Below are 7,578 nucleotides of genomic sequence, written 5' to 3'. Positions count from 1 at the left end.
TTTCTGTATTAGCTCTATTTACCAGCTGTGGATTCCTTTCTTTGGTAGCTCTATCATTTATAAATAAATATCTTTAGTCTTCTAGCCTAAATAAAGGGAGCTATTCCTTAGAGGCCACTGTGACCTTCATGGTCATTGAAGGTGTTGGGTCAGTGCTTCTCTGGCCTCCTCATCCGTCTGTGGGCTGGGAACCTTGCTGCTGGGCCAGGGTTTGCATTTGTGCACAGACACATTCATCATGGTGTTTTACCATCAGGTCTGTCCCCTGCTCATCAGTGTTCCTGGACTGACTTCTCACTCCTTGAAGGCTGGAAGCCCACACCTTTCACCGTAGCCTGAAAGGGGGGGCCAGCTGGTTCACAAAGAAAGCTACAGCTGGTGATTTTTCTTTTTCTTGCTCAGTTCTGAAGCTGAAAAAAATCACAGCATACTTCAAACTTGAGCAGTGGCTGTGAACGTATTCACTCTTGAATTCATCTGTGAGGTTATTATACGCAGCTTTGATGTTACAGCAAGACTACCTGGGTCGTTTTGTTCCAATTACTCAGTGCAGAGGAGGAGGACTTCACGCCACATGAAGGTGCTGGCTTTGATATTGTGTCGAGGCTGCCCTTCCCAGGGCTGGTGCATCTGGAGATACTCTGGGCAGCTGGGGTGCGTCCACATGGTGGGGCCCTAACCTGGAGCGGGATGGCTGGGTGCTCTGCACCCTGAGGAGCTGTTGTGAGGAAGCCATAAATGCAGGCCCGTGGAACACATTTCCCATGGCATCACAGAGGATTCAGAAATAACCTCATTTTCCTCAATTAGGAAGATGGAGATGGTAATGGCTGTACTTTGCTCTCTTCAGACGTCTTTCATCTCTGCATCACAAAGTGCTCTGAAAGCATGATTAAGGAAGCTTCCCAAATCCCCAGCTGGGCAGGCGCCCCACTGCCTGCTTCGGTCTAGGCTAAATGGTTGAGGCCAGCTCGCTAGGTGAGCTCAGGGTAATAGGAGATCCTGCTGACCCCAACACAGGGCAAGGACAGATGCTGGGACCCCCGCTGGATGGGGGCGGGGAGAGGGCGCGAGGCAGCCCCGTGCAGAGGTGGATTCCCGGGAGGGAGGAAGGGGTCTCGAACCAGCCCTGGTTGTCCCACTGGCCTATGGTCAGCGCGTGGGCCAATTACCACCACTGCCACCCGCCCCCATCCGGGTCTCAGAGTCAGTGCCTGCAAAGCTGGGATGGAAATTTGATGTGTCAGGTCTCTCCTGGCTTTGCTGTTCTGTGTCGTGTCGTGATGGATCTGACAGCCCTGGACTCCCCAGGCCAGCCTGGTGTCTCTCCCTGACGTTCCTGCTCAGACCCAGGATGCTCCCCAGTCCTCGTGGGACTGGATTACTCTCCTCGGTGTCCATCCAGGCCACACCTCTCCTTCAGGGCCCTCCAGCTCCTGCAAGCTCCTGCCAAGCCTCAGGTTGTTTGCTCAGGCATCAACGACCCAGCTGACTGTGCTTTTAGAGCTTTTAGATTGTCTGTCTGTTCACCTCTTATGGCTACCAATATTCCTACCTCCTGTCATGGTAATTCCTGTCCCCTTCCCAATTAGCTGTCCTTGTGTGCTACAGTCTACAAACAAAACTCACCGAGCTACTAAAATGTAGGTGCAACAAGGAGGCTGCGAGTCTCCCATGTGTATCTCTGCTGCATGGATAGCGGAACCTCTACACCTGGGCGCTCAGTTGCCTTTTTAACACCTTTCTTTTCTCAACTGTGCTCCAAATGGCTGAGGTTGCGGGGTACTTGAGTTCTGGATGATGGGACATAATGTAACTGCAGAAACAAGTGGTGCACAAAGGGTGAGCCTCCAGACAGAAGAGGTCAGTGGAAAGTCCATCTCCTTCTACTTGAAGAGGAATTAAAAACACAGAGAAAGAAATTTGACCTGTTCTTTGTTATTGCTGATTAATATATGCTTGTAAATGCTGCATTTTGGAAAAAAAAATTGTGACGCCACACAAAAAATATTTTCCACCAGTGTTTTGGAAATCCCAAGGGTTTCCCAGGTGAGAAAGCTGACAAGGGTAAATCACACCTTGGAGGATGGCTTATTAATTGGAAGATTCTTATCCTTGCCCTAGACGTTGTGCCCTGCCATCTCACTCTCCCACAAGAGGACTGTGTTAGGGAGAGGCACTCACCCTTGGCTCTCGGGAGCTGGGGCTTAGTGCTGTCAGGCTGGAAAGCTGCCTGGGTGCCCCAGTCGTGGGTTTCTCTGACCACCCACAAGAACAATTCTGGGGAAAAGCTGTATTTTGTTGTAGAGGTTTTCAAGTGTAAAAAGCCCAGTAAAACTTAATTCTATCCCTTTTCTGGAACAAACAAAAAGAAAACGGCTGAAGTGGAAAATTCAGAATGGGAAATATAGGGTAGTTATTAGGTTGGAGTTTCAAAAAGGAGAAAGAATTCCTGTGAGTTTTCCACATGTTTGCACTGTGTGGGGACCACCCATCTGCTGGGCAATGGACTTGGGTCTTAACGGGCTGTTCAGACGTGAGCGAGATGCTTCCCGTAGATCACTTCTGTGAGCTTCTCTTTTGTTTGGACTCATTGCCAGTCCTGACTTCATTTCAGCACCCCTTCCCCCATCCCACACCGCTTACAGGCAGGTTCACTGATGCAGCTGACCGCAGCTCAGTCTGGCGGATCCCTTCCGAGTCTATAAGCAGCTGCAGGGCCCCTCCTGTGGCTTTCCAGGGCCCAGGGTCTCAGTCACCCTGCTATGCTCTCGTGTGTCTCTGCTACTGGGCCTCCTTTGCTGCCATCAAACTTGGGACAAGGATTCCCAGCGGCAGCCCTTGCTGTACCATCTGTAGGACATGACTGCATCCTAACTCCTGAGTTTCGCCTTCACAACCTGCCTCCTTTTCCAGTTTCATCAGGCTCAGAGGTCACCCTGCCTTCCCCTTTGACTGGTGACCAGAATCCTTGCTTGTTTGAGGTGTAGCACCATCAAACCATCTGTGACAGCATGCAAGAAAGGCAGGGTGGCACGTGGGACATGGGAGGGGGGACTAAATCCCCTGCCCAGGAGGGGCTACAGGGTCCCACCTGGAGACAATTGTAAAGGGGTCTTCTTCGGATGTTATGTTAACAGAAGGAGGAGACAGTGAATTTTCTTTGCCATCTCTTTAGATTATTTGTTTTATTGCTTTAATTTGCATTGCATGGCAGCATGCAGTGGTCCATCATTTCACAAATACCTTGGCCTCTCTCATCCATGCCCTGTTAGTATCATCAGTGGCAGAAGTGGCCAACCGATCATCAAGGGTGTGTGTTCTCCACGGGAGCACAGAGCTGTTGCTGGGAGGGGCCGCCCAGTGAGGGCTACACTCATCAGCACCCTTGAGTTTGGGTGGCTCCTGTGATGAGCTGTTGCCAACAGGAATGTTAGTGGAGTTGATGCGTGTCATGTCTGGACCAAGGGAGTTAAAAAGTCTCTCCAGTCAGCTGATTGGAGAAACCTTTGAAGGACTTAGTGTGGGCAGAGCCACAAGATAGAAGGACCCTGGGTCCCTGAGGTGCCTGACGAGAAGCACCCGAATTGGACTGTGACAGTCATTGTGTTATAACCCCCTGAGAACTCCTGGGAATTAACTGAAGTAATACAGTAGTTAGTGTTACTATAACTAATGCACATTGGTCTAGTCAACTCAAAGTCTTTTTGGCTTAACCAAGCAGGGGCCACGCTATCCTGCTCTGCGTTCATCTCCCTGGTTTCTCTCTGCATTGAGGAGCTCAGGAGGTGCTACTGTTGAGTGGGACAGTTTTGAAGAAAGAATTATGTGAGGAGGGACTTCCCTGGTGGCACAGTGGTTAAGAATCCACCTGCCAATGCAGGGGACATGGGTTTGAGCCCTGGTCCGGGAAGATCCCACATGCCACGGAGCAACTAAGCCTGTGCGCCACACCTACTGAGCCTGCGCTCTAGCGCCCATGAGCCACAACTACTGAAGACCGCGCGCCTACAGCCCGTGCTCTGCAACAAGAGAAGCCACTGCAGTGAGAAGCCCGCCCACTGAAACGAAGAGTAGCCCCTGCTCGCCGCAACTAGAGAAAAACCCGCGTGCAGCAACGAAGACCCAACGTAGCCAAAAATAAATAAATAAATAAAATTTTTTAAAAAACCAAAAAGAATTATGTGAGGAGACAAACAGGATAAGAGCTGGGTTAGGATAGTTATTGAAGGAATTTCTTCTCTGGGCCCTGTGAGAATATTCTTTTAGTGATTTCTGGGTCTCTGAAATTATGAAAGTAATGGAGTCATGAATATAATTACCTCTATTCTGTAATTACCCGGCAAATATCATATGAATACATAGGGGGTTTGAGTCAGCAGATCTGGCAGCTGCAGAGTTTGATTATGATGATTTAGCTGTTGGGAAATGCCAGGGATTAATTTCAGTCATCAGTGTAGGAACAACAAGGAGAAGTGGCCCCAAATTAGGGAAGGACACAGGCAGTCTGCGTGGTGAGAGCACTTGGTGACTGGGGGGTTAATTAGTCGAAGGAGCCCACCTCGGAGGAGGCCCAGCCATTCCTGCAGGACCAGGGGCAAACTGCAGATTTGTTTGCCCCCTGCCATTTCCCCAGGTCATTGCTCTTTGAGCATCTCACACGTGCGATCTGTGAAGGTAACAGGTGCGTTTGCTTGAGCTCTCTGGCTTCTGCATCAAGCGTTGCTCCTTTACAATGTGGCCCCAGTACCCTGGGAGATGGGGCTGCACAGCTACCCCAATTTCACAGATGCCAGTCTCTCAATGTGGCACAGTGAGTGGCATTTTCTAGGTTAGAACCCAGGTCCCTGCGCCCTCCTTCTTATCTTGTACTGGCTTTGGGGAGGAATGTGCCTCCAATTATGAAGTTTTCCCAATGGAAAAGGGTGATTTCTTTTCTGATTGCTTTTTCAAATGGTTCTCAGGAAAGCTTTCTGAAGAGTGTGGGTACTTGTTGTTCAAATCAGATCCTGGTGCCTCAGGAAGGAGTGGAGAAGAGCCTCTGCCAGCTTGAGGTCTCCTAAGAGAGGCCGAGTTTCCCTGTGCTCTTTGCTGTGTTGTGTATCATAGATGTGTCGCGTGTCCTTTCCTAATTGGGGGCCATGTCTCCTTGTTGTTACTACCCTGATGACTGAAGTGAATCCCTGGCGTTTCTCAGCAGCTAAATCATCAGAATCAAACTCTGCAGTTTGATTTCACTTATGAGGCTCCCGTGGTGGCCTCTCCGCTGGACAAGGCCCACCTACCACCACCAGAGCAGAGAGAGTTGCGGTATCTGGGTGAGGCCAGCACTGCTCTGGGAATTGTCCGTTAGTCTGACATGTTCCTCACTCCTCTTGTTTGGGGGCTCAGTGCTCGCCATTTACCGTCCCCCACGTTCCCTCCAGGCTGAGATACTCAGCTCCAAGTCCAGCGGCCTGGGAAAAGAGGCTGGAATGGGGGCCAATCAGAGCTGTTTGGGACTGAGGCTGTGGTGTGGGGATTCAGGTATCCCCTCACTTTCTCTGAGGGATACGGGCTGCTGCTTTGAGAGTAGAAAATGTGAGCAAGCCAGGGCAGGAGGGCTGGTTCTGCAGTGACTCTCAGGTGGGGAAAGGTCTGGAACCCTGGAATTCTCCATCACGCTTACAGCAACACCAGGGACCCGGGGGCAAAACTGCTCTAGGCAGTAGTAGGGTCTACCATACGCCTTCTAGATTTGTGGCATTGTCTACACCAGATGCAATCCCAGACTGTCATCTGCACTTACCAACACACATAAACCTATCTCACCTCTCTACTCAAAACACATCCTTCCTCTGGTCTTTGTCAGTAACCTGAAGGACAACATTCTTAAAGACCTGAATTCAGACCTAAATACTACTTTTAGTAGAACCTCCAAGCTATTTTCCTGAGGCAGTTTAGACTGTGACAATAACTCTCAACTCTTAACGTTGACCCCAAACCAGATCTCAACAGCTTCCAATAGACAACCTAACGCTAAGGTCTAGGTGGAAGCCCAGCCCCGCCTGAACCAAGCTTCACTTGAAACAGGGTCCTCATCCTAACCTACAGTCTGATCCTAACCCTTACCTTGGTCCAGATGTTAACTATAAATAAATCTTATCACTTTAGATTCAAACTCTAATTTTCACCCAGCTTTAAACCTAACCCAATGAGGAAATATTTGTAAAGTCTGGCTCTTCTGAGCTGGAATTTGGTGCTTTCATCTGTCATCTGTAGGGGAGGAAAAGTCTCCTCTACCGTCTTCTATGCTCTGGCTAGGTCTGTGAAAAAACCAAAAGATAAAAACAAAAAAAGCTGGCAACAGGCAGATTAGCAGGAGAAAAGGCATGCAAATTTATTTGATGTTAAAAGTTTTATGTGGAACAGGAGGGCTTCATAGAAAGAAAACTCCCAGAGAAAAAGCTAGACTTGGAGGCTTTTAAACCATCTGGGGAAAAGAGGATAAATTTAAAGAGAAGTGACAAGACAAAGGAAGGGGATTTTGAGATTCTGCGGTCAGCAAATTGAAGGAAGGCAAGTATATGGGGAAACTGCCGGTAGTTGAGGACTAGTTAGTAAGGTTTGTATAAACTCTTTTTTGGTGCCATCACATCTCTGGTGATAAGGTTGTTATTCCCCTCCTAGTATAAGAAGTGGATTAGGGAGGACACTTCCCCAGGTGGGAGTTGGGATCTGTTTTCAGGTAGACAGGGGGACTGTAGAGAACTCATCCTGCGTCCACTTTTTCTCAATTGCTTTTAGCTCAAAATAATCCTTATGCCAGAGTGGTCACTTTGGGGTGGCATATTCTCTTCTACACATCCTCCCCTCACTTGCCCCTCCACTCCCATGTTCATTGTACTGGGCATCCCTAATGTGATGACCCCTGTTCCCCAGGCAGGTTTTTTGAGCCTTGAACTTTGAACTTGTATCATTGCTTTTTGATTCCCAAGGTGAAAGACTAGCTGACTTGATGATAGACTAGTCCTGGGTAGTGTATTAGTTGAGATGAATGGGTAGTTGAGATGAATCCCCTCCGAGAATCTGTTTGCATTAAGAATCTCTGTTATCAACTCTCAGGCTCTTGGGGATGCTGGAGAAAAATTTAAAATAGGTACATATGGTGGTGGAGGGGGAACAGGGTGTAGTTGTTGGCTTGGGCTCATCATGTTTCTGTGTCTCCCTTTCCTAAACTGTGAAGTAGGGATACAGTAAAGACTAAATGAGCTAATATATGAAGAGTGCCTAGAACACTCAGTAAATGTTTATTATTACTACTACCATCGCAGTCTATTTCTTAGGAACTGAATAGATCAGAAATCGTTTAACTTTTCACAAAAATAACTTAAAATCATGAACTCATTTTTGGGCCATTTCTCAGCAAAAGCTACCATTGGAACTATAAATATTTTTGGTAAAGATAACCTCTCTGAAGGCTGACATAGGTAACTTTTCTGTTGAGCAGAGAGATCAGTGGAAGATAATAAAAGAAGGTACGTGTGTGTAAAACAGAAGTCAGCTCTTAACATGTTTCAATGTGGCACCAGGGAAAGA

The sequence above is a fragment of the Lipotes vexillifer genome, unplaced genomic scaffold, assembly GCF_000442215.2.
Source record: "Lipotes vexillifer unplaced genomic scaffold, Lipotes_vexillifer_v1.1 scaffold131, whole genome shotgun sequence".
In the NCBI taxonomy this organism is placed as follows: Eukaryota; Metazoa; Chordata; class Mammalia; order Artiodactyla; family Lipotidae; genus Lipotes; species Lipotes vexillifer.
The sequence above is the reverse complement of the archived record's forward strand: the minus strand, read 5'-3'. Positions refer to the sequence as shown.